The sequence below is a fragment of the Simochromis diagramma genome, unplaced genomic scaffold (assembly GCF_900408965.1).
Source record: "Simochromis diagramma unplaced genomic scaffold, fSimDia1.1 OVJJ01000131.1, whole genome shotgun sequence".
Classification (NCBI taxonomy): Eukaryota; Metazoa; Chordata; class Actinopteri; order Cichliformes; family Cichlidae; genus Simochromis; species Simochromis diagramma.
Window position 1 is genome coordinate 7,056,691 of NW_024387200.1, and position 17,379 is coordinate 7,074,069.

Below are 17,379 nucleotides of genomic sequence, written 5' to 3' on the forward strand. Positions count from 1 at the left end.
GAATATTACATGAAGGATCCACCTGGCTGGTAATAGTGCTGGTGGAGTGTGTGTCCTCGTGTAAGGGCTTTAGCCCACTGAGAGCCGTATATCAGAAAGCAGTAAAGAGGGACGCTAAGAGCACTGATGAATGTCTGAGAGATAGATGTGTTAAGTGACCTTGGTACATTACGTTCTCCTTCAAAGCTGCAGCAAAGAAGATTGTCCCTTATCTTGCAATGTAAAGTATGCTTTTGTGCATATCTGCATGCTTGTGTTTATGAGCAGCGTCCATTCTCACAGTCCAGACTTTGTTACAAGAATAATGGCAGGTTAATGCGTGCAGGTACTGTTGTTACCAGCCCCCCCCCCTTTTCCTTCTGCGCACATGTTTGCAAATGATTGTAGACGTGAATTGTTTGTTGTTTTTGATGAAGGGCTGGGACTATAGATTGTATTTATTTTCCATTAACCTTCAGATACGTTTTGTAATTAATTGTTTGGTCCATGAAATGTAAAAGAAAAAAAGAAGAAGAAGAAAGCAAGCTCATTAACATTTCTCAGTGAAGTGCTGTCTTTTAATGTTTGAACTATGATGCTTTGGGATAAATGGCTTAAAAAAGATAGTTGTGGATACAATTTGTTGCTGAACTTCACATTTCCACGAGTATTATTTTGTTTTTTAATCTTCCCCAAAGGGTAAACAATGGTTGTTGTTTTTTAGCTCTTAAAGAGTTTACACATTGAGGTTGTTGGCTAACATCCGCTTATTCAAAGAAAGAAACATTTTGATTGAGTTTGAAGAGCAAAGACGAACGCAAGCCAAAAACAAACCCAATCACAATGATTTATGTGAGGGATAGCACACAAAATATCCTTCTTTAATATTCACAGGCAGCTCATAAAATAGGCTGCATAATAATTTCACCATTTCATGGGATATTAGACCATAATGACCACAGTCCACCCCTCTACACCCCACAGTACTACAGGCTATGCACACATACAGATATACACCTCAACCCCTGGGCAGACCAGTGTCGTTGCTAATTTATAGGTGAAAATGAAAGGCAAGCTTAATGTAATGGCTTCTCGGCGCCATGATATTATTCGCCCCATCACTCCATGGGTGCAGAAAGAGGAAGGTTTTGAAACAAGAAAGAATGTGGATAATAGGAGGGAGACAGTCAAGTGAGGGGAAGAGAGGGAGATAGAGACTAAACACATCAACTCAGGGATTGGAGGGCTCACAGCACACATTCTGTTTTGTTTTGTTTTTTTCTTCTTTTTTTCCCAGGGAAAAAACAACAGCAGCCATGAATGTGTTCCCAATGAATCTACAACTACAAGCCTGAACAAATAGAATCACACACACACAAACAGCAGCAACAACAGCAGCAGCAGCTGAAACTGGCGTATTCTACTCTTTGAGTTAATGGGAATAAAATACCTCAGTGGATGAGTGCAGATGTGTTTGATACAAATAGTCATTTTCCTATTTGCTGCCTCATTGGGCATGATGAATGATGGAAGTCAGGGAGGCGGTGTGATAAATGGCAGCACCTTGGCTCTACTGCATGGCCTATTGATTCTCCTTCTTTATTACCCCTCCAACCCAGCTGGCTGCTCTGCCCCATACGAGCACACTCGCACACGCACACACATATATGAGCATGCACAAACACACACACACACACCACACACACCCATGCATGCAGTGCCCCCAGAGAAACAAATAAACACGTGCATGCAGCCATGTGCTCAATGACTACACACACACACACACACACACACACACACACACACACACACACAACACGTGCAACACATGCACATTTGGAGATCCACAGAGCAAAGGAAGGTAATGAGAGGCAGCAAGAAAAAGATGCAAAGTAAAACAAATTTGGAGGCATAGCAGAGTTTTATTCGTTTTAACAAAGTTGTGATATGTTTAGATTAAAAAAACAGGAAGTCAAAAGATACAGATGACTCAATTAAAGTGTTTTGTGAAGGTGATTCAATTGTCCTGAAAATGTTTGCTTCATTTATAAATCCTAAGCTGTCAGTGACTGTGCAGTTTGATGAGGGATTGGCCTGTGAGTACAACGCCATCAGTCACACAGACAAAGCGGGCAGGATAAATCAGTGATATGACCATCTACTGAGCTCTTCATCATGAGGTAATGAGGGTAATATCCTCCTCTGCACAATAACAACCAAGCAGATTACAAACAGAAAATCAGACAATGTAATTGTGTGTGCTGAACTTTCGCACACACTGGAAACCCTCACCATGTCAATAAGGCAGAAGTGTTTGAGGAACAGTGACAGCTGTATTCTGTGTGAAATATGTGCAGAGGTGAGAAACTGCTTCTTGCTGGGTGGTGGAAAGAAACAAGGGTCAGAGGAAATGGGCTAAGAAGTGGCTGAAGAGAGATAAGTCCCATTAAAGATTAAGTAAGGAAATGTCTCTAATCATCAACATTTAAACAATGAAAGCATCGGTCTATTCCTGTCTTCATCGCTCGGATTGGGTAGAACAGAGAGATCAAACCCTGCTGACCTCTCAGACTTCAATTTACCTGCTGCATCTCCTTGACCTTGAAGCGCAGAGATAATTCAGAGTCTTGGGCAGGTGATGAATGGTTTGTGTGCATGTGTGCATGTGCCTGTGTCTGAGTGTGTGCTCACACCGTATTCACAAATATGATACCTAAACAAATGGAGAGGCAGTGAGCTAAACAAACAGTAAAGCATGCATGGACCCTGAATACACTACTGCTGCATGAACCTTTGTTTTTGTTTTTCTGTGCAACTGTGGTCTGCAAAATAGTGGAAATTTTAAATATAAGCTTTCATTTACATTTGATTTATTTTCCAATGTTTGCATTGACTGTCTTCAGAAACCACTGAAAGATATCCTCTAACATGAATTTTAAACTCGACTTTATTAACTCTAAATTAATCACTCCCTGGGTGTGATTTATAGATGAGTCAAAAGCTATTAATAAGAACAGATTTGGGGTTGCCAGATTAAATTTAAAACTTTGGCTGGTGTTTGTCATTATTTGATAATTACGTTTGGAATATTGTTGGTAATAAATGATTAATAAATGTGCTGTAGTAACACATCAGTTATTAACAGTGATGGATGAATTATTAAGATGCTTCACCTAAGTAGAAGTGGCAATATTGCAGTATAAAAAAGACTACTAATAATTCTATTATTAAAAAAAGTTTTTTAAAAATCAAAATGCTCTTAAAGCATCATCATTTGGTTTTTATACAAATTGCGAATATGTGCAGTAATTTTAAGATGAATAGTAGCTTAAATTCATATGTAAACACTATAACATTGTATTATATATGTCATAATATCTATCTCTGTGATGGATAAAGACAAAAAAACAAGCTGATGGAGACCTAACTTAAATAACAAGAATAGTTTTCTGAGCAATAATATTAATGATTTATAATGCTATGAAATATTGATAATTGATAAGTACATAGTAGGTACATATTATAAACCTTTAAATAGTGTTTAAATGCAATGAAAAAACTCTAGTTTGGTGACATAAATAAACATTGCCGCGTGGTGTTGGAACGGATCAATAAGGTAAAGGTAATATGAAAAGAAACTGCTAATATGTTATCCGATTAGAAGCAACAACTGTTGACATAGAGATCCTCCCAAAATAGTCCATATGTATATTCACATTCCTCCACAACAGTTTGTTCTGTAAATTATTTGTGAAATAAATGTTTCAAAATAGGCTGAAATAAAGTATTTCTTTCATAACAACATTACACAAATGCTCACAGATCTATTCAGCTTGCAGGGGTCAGTCCATGAGCATGTGTGTGCACATGTGCTGGCATGATGGCTTCTACCTCACACTCTCTGCTTTAAAAGTCCATTTGGACTCCTGCCTACAATCACCTTCCCGTCGTCGCTGTGGTAACGGAGCCAGGCCTAATTAGTATGCATTATCAATTAACAAACTTAATAGCCGGCAGATTGATTAGATCCTCAGTTATAGGGGCAGAACTCAGGCGAAACATGGAATGAAAAATAATCATACACACAGGCTTGTGTGCTCGCTCTCTCTCTTCCTCTCTCTCTCACACACAGCAGCAGCTCACTAACCTTCTCCTCCTCCTCACTTGTGTAATTACTGTATGCATATGGCGGTGAGTGGATTGGGAATGAGGCAGTGTGAGATTTTAAATAAACCTTCAGCTTATAATGAGTCAGGCCGCCATGGCTAGTTTAGCTCTGATTGTGCTCCACTCTAATGAATGACAAACCTTATCCACTGCACATGCATGCACACACACACACACACACACACACACACACACACACACACACACACACACACACACACACACACTAAGAGAGAGAGAGAAATAGTTTGTTAACCAAAACAATAAAGACATGTCCAGTATGTGGAGAAATGCATAAGTTGCATCCCTCACACTTACGTATTCATCATAAATATAATGTATATATGCACACTCAGACATAAACACACCAACTTGTACACACATACTCTGAGAATGTAATCAGGCGTTAGGTTTACCCTCCTATCAGTGTAATAGAGGTTAATGAATGATTAGGTCTAATAATTTTAGAGTGGAGCTCTAGCTTATCCACATGATACATCAAACGCTGAACAGAGTGAGAGCGAAAACAGCGAGCGAGTGCCAGCAGCAACAAACAAATTTACCAGCAGCACTGTGATGGTGACATGAAAGTCAAGGAGATAAAGTCCAAAAATGTGTTCACACGTCAACTATGTCTACTCCAGGTTTTAGGTACTGATGACTGTCTGTATACTGGACATATTTTTTGCACCCTGTCCCTGTTTAAAGAAACTAATGAATCGACTGTAGTGATAATTTTCACTGAAATTGCAGTCATTGGCTATTTAATCACCAAGATAGGCTTGCTTTTAAGCTTTTAAAGTCTATATCAAAAAATATATTAAATGAAAATGTGTACCTAGACTAATAATATTAGTTATTCTTGACAGGTTTAAAGAAACAACATCAAAGCATACTTAAACCATGCCACCAATCTGCTATGGCAGATTACAGATGCATGCCAGGGGTATTTGTAGAAGACCTGCAACTAATTTCATTTTGAAACAGTAATTATGCTTTCTTGATGACACTCAAGAAAACTCATGTTCGTGTGGTAGTAGGACATGAGTTTCCTTCCCAAGTCCTGGCTACTAAATGCAGGGCTATAGGTGCAGCATAGCAGCAGTGACCTACCACGTCAGTGAAAGGCCAATAAATGGACATTAAAATGCAAACGCGTGCATATTTCATAGTGTTAAATTTTATGAAGCATTTAAAGCACCATCCCTCCAGTAGTAAATCCTAATGGTCTTATTCCCGATTCATAATATTCATACTCGCCACCTCTAAGCAGTGACATTAAAAAATGTTTGCATCTCCACCAAGTTAAAGGTTGAAATTAAAGTGAGTCTGGCAGGGAAGAGACGTACATATTTACATGTAATCACACCCAGACACACGTACACAGCGTGACTTTAGTGCAGATGTGCGCCTGGTCTCCTCTGCTGCATTGTGGCCCAGTTTGCAGCCATCTCCCTCTGATGTATAACTCGTTGTCCAAGCCTTAATGTTGATTTATTATCCATCCATAAATTAGAAAAATATGTTTGAGAATTCCGTGGCGCAGCCAGGCTCTGCGGACCGTCTGGGGATTGGCTGACGTGTCAGAGGCGCATATTGCCTCGCCGGGCAGCCTTTTGTTTCCCTGCACCAGCAGGCATTTAATGAGTGCTGATGGCTTAAGGTAAATGTGTTAGGACAGACAGCAACAACAGCCACAAAAACAGCCTGCTACATGGGAGAAATGTAGAGCCGCTCAACAGAAGAAACTTGCTCCTTTTCCTCACAGACCTGTGTGCATGTTAAACAGCACAGCAATTATAGATCATCCAGCTATTTTTTATTATTAAGATTTAAATATAGTTTAATTAGCAGCTGGTGGCAACAAACTTCATAAACAGTGTCTTTGTTTGGGCAGTTTTACAGAGCTTTTGCCTTCCATTCAGCTGTTCGATATTATTCCTCTCCAGAGTCAGCTCATCATATTAGCTCCAGTTTCAGCAGTATGCAAGCCTATTTTTCTCTTATCCTGCTATTATCGAATAAGGCTGATTATTACTGGTGATGATTCTCCAGCCGTTCCTGGCTGACTTGTGTACCGACATACATACTAATTTCTAATAAAGCCTCAGACATCTCTGGGGGTAACATGTTGCAGCATAAACCAGCCAGCGCCACGGTCCTTTCAGAAATGTTTTTGTGCAGTTCCTATTAATCATAGAAGTAATCATAGGTCAAGGTTTAATTTTGTGACATAAAAAGCTGCCATGGTGTACGCTGGAGCTTCATTCCCCATTTATTCAGAACAGATTCGAGCTCCATGAGACACACCGAACAATGCATAATCAACACACTGAGACAGAAACATCATTGTCATCTTGTCTTGAGCTGACACTGTCACTTCATTGTCATGGCTGTTAGGTCTGCTGTGCTGATGTCCTGCTCCACTGTTTATGTTACAGATGTTGCAGTAATCAGAGCAGCAGCGTGTGAAGGACTCAGCCTGCAACCCCGGCCATCATCACGCCAGCAAAGGTCGTTGTGGAAATGCTGGATGATGGTGATGGCTGGGATGGAATGAGATGTGGTTCCACTGTGATAACCTATTTTTCCTCACATCGACACACTTGCCACTTTCTTAACTCTTTAATGCTCCTGCTTTATCCTGATAATACTCACAAAAAGAAGGCTTTGCATCATCAATATAATTGTTTTCATTTTTTAACTTTACAAGTTCCCTCAGTGCCAAGTCTCTGGTCTTGGTGGCTCAATGCAATAGCATCTATTAAGCTCATTCAGTTGGACAATGATAAGGAAAGTAAAGTGCTCATTTGTTGCTCATTGTTTGTTCATAATCCATTACCATATTTTAATCATCTTGTTAGAATTTTCAAACAATTACAGAGCTTGTCACAACATTAGCTGGCCAGTTTACTCTCAGAATAACGCCTCGCATTAGCTGGATTTAGAGTGCCTTTTCTCATCTAGAAAACAATGAATCTTTCTGGTAGAAATCTATATCCGTCAAGGCACATTGCTGTTGTGATGCCAGCTTCGGTTGAGGCAACAACTGCTGCAGTTTTAAGGGGAAAAATGATGCCTTAGAGGAACACTTATTGTCCGTCAGCCGGGTTAGCTATGTCTCAGTCTGAGCATTTATCCTGGACCATAATGGGGTGCTGAGTTGCTGGTGGCGGCCATTGTTTAATGATCTCCTTGGGCTCTGGGAGTAAACTACTGTGGTAATCAGAAGGGTAAACTCAGCTATATTTCAATTTGGAGAGCCGCTCTTCCGTTCAGAGAGGCCGCTCTGAGACAATAAATAATAGGACTATTTAGCCTATCGCACAGGCTGCCTCTCTGACACCTACCCAAACACACACACATATATATAAGTCAGCCTATAACAATTCATGTCCCATCCATAAATCAGCTCCACTAAAAGCAGGCGATTAGCGACATCATTTAGCCCTAAAACCCAAACAGCGACAACTGTTTCCTTCCCTGTTTTAGGGAGAAGATGGAGAGATGCACAGATGGTAAATTGGTTAGTGGGGGAATGAACTGTAGCTGGATGACTGGACTTCGGGATGTAGAATAAATTCAATGAGGTTTCAGTTCTTCTTTTGGCCAGTGATGGTTTTGACCTTGTAGATTATGACATGATCAAACAGGAGGTGAGATTGGTCTTTTTTTGTTTGTAAGGTATTTTTAAAAAAGAAGATTTTGTTTGCAATTATTTGAATCAGTCTCTATTTAATAGAATGTTTTATAATGTTTGCCATTTATTCTGTACTCTAATTCTCACGTGGTTTATATTCATATTGATTTCTTTGTGGGCAAAGAAAAGCAAAGAACCAACCAACAGAACCTAATGTGTCTAAGATATTATTGTGATAACATAGTTTGTGTGTATTTTCAGTACTTTTAATTTATTAAGATATTTTTTTATGTTTGTCCTCAGCTCAGAGACAGAAAAAAATGACAAGATTCAATTGCAAAGCTGAGTTAGCTTACGCTTTACAGCAGCTAACGGATCCACGGGAGAAGAATAAAGAAGCTGACATGAAACATCTTGTTATGTTCTCTTGTCTTCCCTCTGAATCCCAGTTCTAGTATTACTTGTGGTGCATGTGGTGCCCTTAAATTAATGTTTTTATCACGATATGTAGACAATTACTTTGCAATGTTCCTCTTCTTATATTCATATCATGAGCTCGGTAAGACTATATAAGGAATATTTTTTATCATCTCTACATCAGCAGTAGAAGCATTTGCCCAAATTACTGTAGGCCACCGCTACAGCGTGAAACGCTCCTGTTGTTTATTTTTTCTGAAGAATGTCATGTTGAGAGGCTGAAGACTGAAGTTCATAGTGGCAGTGCACACTCGAAACAAAATAAAAACAGTTGATGGCTCCACACAGTGTTTTATGAATGTAATATATTATGTCTGAAAGTAAAGACGGCAGAACGCGAGGTACTTCTGGCCTGCTGCACAGCATAAGGGAGTATTTACCTCTTTACTAATTCTCTATTTTCTTGTTTCTTTCAAAATTCATTAAAACAACAAAAGACCTTGACACGAGACAAGACTTTTCACTTTGTTTAGTAAAGAAGAAGAAGAAGAAAAAAGAAGCAATCATGAAAACAAATAAAAGTTTTACTGCAGCATTACTTAAAGGCGTCCTTGATTTGTGGCAATGGTCTTTTAAAATAGACCATTATACATGCGGCTTGCATTAAGCATCACATTTTTTAAATTACAGAAATTAAATTCTAATTGATCCACTTTTGCTCGCTCAAACAAGCGATCAGTTGTTAGGCAGAAGAGAAATAAGAGTATTTTACAGCCAATAATATCCTTGTTTTTTTTCTCCTTTCTAACAACTGATTTACTAGCACCAATAAAACCAAAGACATTAAACTACCTAAGCCAACAACTTCCTCATCTACCACCCTACAATGCTGCTCTCCTGGCCTCAGTGGGGAAGGATCAGACGTGTGTCTGATGATGGCTTCCTAAAGAGCTTCAATTAATGGCCTGTCACTTATCATTAGAACTGCAGAAAGGCGGGACACCAGGGAGCATGATGCAAACAAAGGCACGTTTTAGAACGTCAATTCTAAAAGCACCCATTGACTCTCTATTCTTGCGGCCAGCCTCTGAGGCCCTCGTCCCTGCTGGCTCTGAGCCCCGCCGTCTCTCCTGGGAGATTAGAGGGATCTGCAGAAATTAGCCGTTTGGATGACAAGCAGAGGCCAAAGGACGAGCGGGTGTTAATGTCCCCTTTTACGGGAACAAAAGCAGCGGGGATTTTAAATAACACGTCTCCATGCCGCCTGTGGCCACTCTAGTCACAGTGTGTGTGGTAGGTTACTCAGCAGTGTTAATTGATTGAAGCCCTGTGCTGACAGAAGGAGTCAATGCTATATCTGATAGCCTACGATGCACCGCATCTGTGGCTTGGAAACCTACGGTATTTATAAAGAACCATTTGAGACATAGAAACTGAAATTTTAACTCAAATTGTGGGCCAAATGGAGTAACACAACAATAAAAAATGTTACCCAACTGGTGGCAGTTTAAGAAGAAACACTCCTCCAGCACTGTGACGATGAATAACATTTCCTGAGCCCGTTCTTTAAAACTGAATTAATTCTTTTTGAAAAATGTTTCTATTAGAGTTAAAGGTGCAAGATGTCAACATTCAACTTGAAGTCATGCACTTCCTAATGTCGCCCAACTACCTTTGGTCTAGCAGTAGCAAGGTTGTTTACTCTTCATTACAGTTTCAGACTGAGGCAGGGAGATCCTCAAAGAGAACATCCACAACAACATCCTCTTGACTGGGGCTCTGCAGTGCTGCTTTTGTCCATTACGCTTGGCCTCCTCATTGACAGCCAATAAATCATTCATTTAGAGGCAAAGCAGGGAGAGAATCAAACAGCCATTTCAGAGCCTGAGGCCTTTCACTGTAGTGGCTGCTGCAGGCCACAGATCTAATGTAGAGTGGCTAGGCTGCAGGCGGGTGGAAGGGCTCTTAAGAGACAGGAGCGCATTGTTTGGAGAGACGGGAAACGCTGCTCTCATTAGACCTGGAGCTGAAAACCAACCTGAAAGGCCTGCTTCAATTTACCTGCCCTGTGCTTGGAATAAATCACCCCGGTGTGTGTGTGTTTGTGTGTGGTGCGCACATTCAAAGCAGACACGTACAAAGGGCTTTATACATGCGTTTGAGAGCGCACCTCTTCAGGTTCAGAGTTGTTTTAGTGCAGCTCTTGTTAAAGGTAAAACCTTTTACCTCTCAGCCTCCAATGGCCCTTTTATAAAGGTGCTTTTTCATTCAAATCAGAGTCACAATTAAGCCAGTCCTGACTTGTGCTCTTTTTTTTTTCTTTTCTCCTGTAGATTTGAGTACTCCTTTGCACTCACGGTTGTAATAAGTAGTTTATACGTGAGCACGACTGTCAGTATCGTTCAAACGCTGCGATGAGAGCTCCATCTGCAAAGTAGAAGCCCAGAAAAAAACAGACTTTTTATGGAATATTAGCAGAAAATTTTTAGACTTTTGCATGGTGACAGGCTACATTTCACAAGAGCCAAAACTCACTGGGCGCAGCCAAAGTAAAGAGAATCTAATACTTTACACCAGGTAGTCAGACACAGCAGGTAACACTCTGTGACAAATCCCAACACACACTGAGACAAAACAAAGAAAAGAAAGTGAATAAGTCTCCCAGTCGCTGATTTAAAAACAAGAAAATGCAATTGACAGAACAGCAGTGAAAGAAGACGATGGATGGATAGAAGTTAAGGAAAAGGACGAGAGGAAAAAGAAGAGAGCTGGAAAAATGGAAGTGGATAGCAGCAAGCCCCTGCAGAAATGTGGTGGCAGAGATGTCAGACTATTTAAATACTGATGAGGCCCTGTGTCTCTCCTCGTCTCTGCTAATGACATGCTCGTCAACGCCAGACAAAAGACCCCGCAGCCTGCTCCACCATGCCTGTCACAACACAGACGCAGTCAACACATCAGGGTACATCTGTGTTTGTGTGTGAGTGTGTGTGTGTGTGTGTGTGTGTCAGGGGGATTCTCTGTTCGGGTTCTGTCAGGGTTAAGGTACCACTGACAAATGATAAATCTCCTCTTCCCTGTCAGAGAGTGCTGGCACGGCGTTCTCAGACTCACAGCTCACACCAACAAAGCAACAAAACTGTAACCACTACCTTTAGCATTTCTTTCAACTCTTTCTTCATTTCTCCTTTTCCTCTTTTCTCCATCCATTCCCTCTCCTCTGCCTGCTGTGCCTCCACCAGCATTGAAAATTAAGTTGTCACACTAGAGTAGATGGATTACACACAAATACACAGAGTCACACGCACAACTCATAAATGAGCTGAAATGGAATCAGAGTCTTATTGAATGCCTGCTTGAAAAACTCTGTGGTGTCCATAAGCACTATACTCAGTTTCAACCCGTAACGATCCCTGCTTGTTATTTGTTTTCCAGTGAATAGCGCGTACATGTTTGGACTAACTAGAAAGTCTTTGTCTCTCTGACTGCTGACAGGAAACAGCAGGTGATAGACCAACATCAGGAAAGGAATGGCCTGCTATAAAACAGGCAATAAGCACCACAGAAATGGTTGCCCCACAAAACACATAAGCCTGTCTGATGCATGAACACAGAGTCATGTCAGACAATAAAGTGTCCGTGCAACAGACACTCGGATGGACAAGGGGAAATATATTTGTTTGGGATTCAGCGTGTGACTACATTTTCAATTGTTATTGCAGCTTGAAACAAAACTTTTATTGTAAATTGGCTTTAAAAAGACATCATAAAACTGTCTCTCCACCTTTCATCGCCTCTCCTCATCTTCTTCTCTCGTCTCCTCTTTGTGACTTTAGCTCTAAAGCAGAGGAGAGTGTCAGCGAGTGTTCTGTTTGATTCAGTGCTATCTAACCTTGCTTTATGAAAGCATTAAATTGATGGTTCCAGGCCAGCCCAGAGAAAATGCACATAAAACCGAAACTAACTGAGAGATAATAGTCCTCATAAACTGGTCTAAGAGCTCTATAACTCAAATCGTCCTCAACTTGTTCTGTCTTACACAGCACAAGCTGTCACATACAAAATACTGATGGCCCAAAGGCACAAACTGCAATGCAAATGCAAACAAAAGGAAATGATCTCTACCCGAAAAAGAAAAATACAAAACCAAATCCTGCTAAAATTTCAAAAACAATCATGTTAAAAGTAAAGCACATCCTCTTTCAATCCTACGATTTGATATATCAGGACATAGTAAAAAAGACTATCTGCTGCTTTCCAGGTCTTAATATTACACCATGCCATTATTTATTAAAAAACATTACCAAAAAAGCCCCTAAAAATGCAGAAAAAATGCATCAAAACTAAGTACAGTAATGATTAAATGGTTTGTAGAGCCACTTTTAGCAGCAATAACTTGAAGTACGTTTTCAGTCTTTCACACCATTGTGGAGGAATTTGGGCCCCTTCTTCTTTACAAGTTGTGTTCAGTTCATTGAGATTTGTGGGCATTCATTTATGCACAGCTCCCTTAAACTCTCACCAAGGTATTGGAGTTGGTTTGAGGTCTGAACTATGACTGGGCCATTGCAACACCTTGACTATTTTCTTTTTCAGCCCTTCTGTTTTAGATCTTAGATTCTAGAATACTTTGGTACACAGAATAGCACTGTGATGCTGTGTTTGCTTTTTGGTTGTGGTTTCAGTTGTGGTTCTGTGTACTTTGGTCCACTTTAGTCTCATCGGTCCAAAGGACATTATTCCAGGTCTTGTGGCTTGTTTGTGCCACTTAGTTCTTTTTTCGAAAAATGAGGCTTTCTAATGGCAAACCTTCCAAACCAACCATAGCTTTTTAGTTTTTCAGTTTTTTTTATTTTGGACTGATATCTAAAACCTTAGAAATGAAAGACGGTGTACTTTCTTTTTCATAGCTGTATATCAGACAGCCTTTAAAGACTTGTATTTAACAGTGGTGATGTTTGTAATTGTTTACATCACCAACAAAACATACAACTTGCATTACTGAAGTCTGAGAAAAAGAAAGCAACGTGCTTCACTGTGTGACTCAAACCTTTAAAGGAACGGCTTAGCATTTGCCTTTCTTTCTGGTGTAAAAGAAAATTGATTGATATCAAGTCTGAAGATGGAACCATTAAAGTGCTTTTCTTTCCTTTCTTCCTTTTCCTGTTTCCCCTCCCAGTCATAGATGGTTATCACCCTCTGTGAGTGTGGATTTGACTGAGGTTTCTTCCTGTCCTGGCTTTGAGGAGATGACTGAATTCTGCCTCATAATACGGAAAGGTTTTTCTCATATATTACACTCAAAGATAACCACGCCCACACACCACCTTACAGACTGATGTGTAAAGCTACTTTTGGCTGGTCACTTGTCACAGGGGATCATCATAGCAGGCAACTGTGCACGTTTGATTTAGCTGAGTTTACAGGATGCCCTTCCTAACACAACCCTGAAAGGGATTTGTGTCTCTGGCTGGAATGAAACCAGCAATCTTTCCACTACACTATAAAGCCACTATTGATGATGTGATGTTTTTTGATTGTTTTGACATTGTTGATCTTTAAATAATCATTTTGTGAGTTCTGTAGCTTATAAGGCAGACACTTTCTTGATTGCAATGCATATTTTGCCCTTACGTCATTTATATCTTCCAGTGGTCTCTGCTTTTAGTTTGCAGTCTAAGTCTTAGATCTTAGGTTATGTTTAGGGTGGGTCTCTGTAATATTTAGTTAGCTCTCGTTTGTATTTCGTTCTGTTCTAGTCTCATCTGTATGTTTTTTCTTTATAGTCTTGTCTATGTTTGTCTGTTTCTTGTCTCCCTGTTTAGCTGTGTCAGGTTAGTCTTGTTTCCATATTTCAGTTGTGCCCCTCTTCCTGTTTTATGCTGATAATTGTTTTCTCTGTCTTGTGTTAGATTTTACGTCGTTTGTCTTATTTTCTAGAGTTGTACATATTCTCTGAGTCTCCCCTCGTCCTTTGTTTCCCATAGCTGTGTGTCACCTTGTCCTGTGTTTCTGGTGATCAGACTCTGTAGTCTGCAAATGTTTTGAACTATTTGTATTCCAGAATAAAAATAAAGCTGATTTTTACAAAATGTATTCCTGTTTCCTGAATCCTGTATTTGGGTACACAGCTGAACAATGACAGCCGCTACCAGCCCAGAAACAACCAAAGGGACATTTTTGGTTTGTTGGTTGGTTTGCTGGTTGGTTTATATGGGGATTAAAAAAATATGTATGTTAAACTAAATGTTACTACAGGTCAGGTTATCTGTGAAGTACATGCCCCGGGGTCTGTTTCAGTGTCCTTATCCTCACTCTCTTCCCCTGCCTTGCACCTAGCCATCACATTGGACCCCTTTATTTGTTGCATGATTTTGCTAATAAATGACGCTGATTAGAGACTAAACTGGTGTTGTGTTTTGCCTTGTGTTGTGGACTTTTGAGCCAGCTGTAACGGTGTTATTGTAATAAATCAATAATTTCAATTGTGTGCTGTCTGCCTGAAACATGTTTGTGTCTTTCTTTGTCTTGCACATAGGCATTTTCCCAACTGCTCTATTGGATTAGTATTTTTTTAATCAATAATGTATTACACAAAAACGATACGCCACTTTCCTAATATAGTAACATCCAGGTGACCAGGTTTCCCAACAGAACATTGCATGACAACACAGTTGTTGTTTTGTCGTGCAATGTTTTTTACTAAGCCTGTTATTGGTTTCACTTTTGAGGCTGAACAGAATATATTTCACCACAATTTGGTGAATTTGGAGCTAAATACAACGTGCCTTCCAAAATATTTACACAGTCAGTTTGTTTACATTATTTGCTATTAAACATGATGGCAATTTGAACATTTGTGTGAATGCAAATACAGAAGTAGTAACAGTAGCAGCTGCTGTCAGCAAGATGAGTGATGACCCTTGTACAGGGTGTAAGAGGAAGACTTTGTTTAGTTTGTCTTTGCAGGACAACACAACCCCAACATTTCTTTATCAGTTGAATATCCTACAAGTTAATGAACATATAGGACAGTGAGTGGTTTTCCATATGTACCAAACACGTATTGCAGCCAGAAAAATGCATGAAATCTATGGGCCCATTTTACGTCTTTGCAGGTTGCACAGAGTGGTAATGGATGGCCGGTGGGTGCCCGCTGACGTGTTATTCTTTTATAAAACATTGCCTCTGCGTACCAGAGCGCAGGGGAGAGTGTGTCATGCTTGTGATGAATGACCAGAGGGTAACATCTTCACTCCTGACCCCTAATACAGGCATGCAAGCTCACGCGTAGATACACACATACTTATAAACACAAATACATACAGACTCACACAAAATCAAGGATGCACATTCAAATTAGTAAACAGATTTTTTTTCCCCCACTGTGAAAGCACAGTGATGCAGTCACTAAGCAGATGGCGATCCAGATGCAGGCGGTGACCTCTTCAGTGTACTATCCTTTTGAATGTGTGGTGAATACAGAAAGACACTCGATCATTGTGGGTTGTTTTTTTTCCCCCTTTTTATTTTTGCATCGCTTTCATTGCTGTATTTTTTCATCTCACAGATGAATCTTTTAAAAGACCCTTCCTTGCTTGCTCTCATTTACCATACAGCTTGACTAACAGGCCCGTAGTCATCAAAAGATATCCTCAGCTATGTCCCCAAACAAAGCATGAAAGACCAGCAGCATCAAAAGAAGCTCCAAGTAACGCTGACAGAGCTGGAGTGGACGGACAATGTAGAGGAGCTGGAGAGGTGAATAATAGGCACTGACCCTCTCCCTGTGCACCACCAACACTTGAGCACCAGCAATATAACAAACAGCAGCGAATAACTGAGCCCAACATCGCCATGCCTGAAGAAGTGAAGCAGCAGGAAGATAAAAGAAAAAGAGAGACAGAGAAAAAGATAGAAAGAGAAGGAGACATGATAGGGAGGAAAACGAGACAGAGAGGATGAGGGGGGAGACAATGAGACAAGGAGACAGAGACAGAGTGGGTGAAGGTGGTGGATGAAGCACCGGAGGTTTGGTGGGGCAGGCGGGGAGGGGAATAGGCAGCCAGTCTATTATCAGGGGTCTATAGAGAAGCATTTAGGGACAAATAGGACACCACCCTCTGTCACCCCAAACCATTCAGCCCCTGTCAGCCCAGCCCATTCAGCCAAACCCCAGGGGGAAGTGGCACAGGGAGGACATGGGGGGAGGAAGCAGGATGGAGGTTTTGGGGGGGCTGAAGATGGAGTACCCAAGTACCACCCCTCCATGATGCTTCAGATGCTGTATCTTAGCAACGGCACTCAGGGTGTGACCTGTAGTCATATGGCTCCATTCAGTTTCACAGTTCATGAACATACACAGGAGCCAAAACAGGCTCTCATGTACAACAATTAGCAAGATCATGCCTCCCACCCGTCTCCTCCAACCTGGCCACAGCAGCAACCCCACAGGGAGGGAACTTAATTACCATCAACAGACAGAGGGGAGTTTTTCTTTACACACTTAAGATGATCCACTTTGCACTCACTGACAAGCGCACATATACAGAGAGAGCGAGAGAGAGGGTGTCTCATCCTATTCAGAAACTTTCCATTTCAGCATGCTGTCAATCACATGTTGATTAAAGCAGCGTATTGATGGCATTCTTCTCCCCCCAATTTTCATATGGAATTAGTATTTAATGAATTGTGTGCAGATTAATTATAACATAATGATATTTAATTGTTACCAACTAATTGTTGTGGCACTCTTTGCTTTGCAGTTGGTGGGAACTTTGTTTAGTTTTAGTTCAGAAAGGAACAGTTGGCTCAAAAACACTTCATTAAGCACCATTTAAACCTGAAACATTTCAGTGAAAGAGTCTTTTAATCACAGTCAAACTTTCTTCTTTTTTTTATTTTAGTTAAAACTAACCAAAAAATGTTTTATCAAAGAGGAGCACTAATAAAGCTTGAAGGCAGTTGTGGGCATTTCAAATGTGCTGTGATTTTTGAAAATCGGTTCATCTCTCCTGCCTGCTTCAAAGTATAAAACAGACAGTTGAATTCATGCACTCAGACACACAGTGTGTCTGTTTGGTAATCCCCCTTTCAGAGGGATAAATGTCTTTATCGGCCTTGTTCTGGTAATAGATTTATATACTTCATCTATTATTTATCCAAGCATTATCACT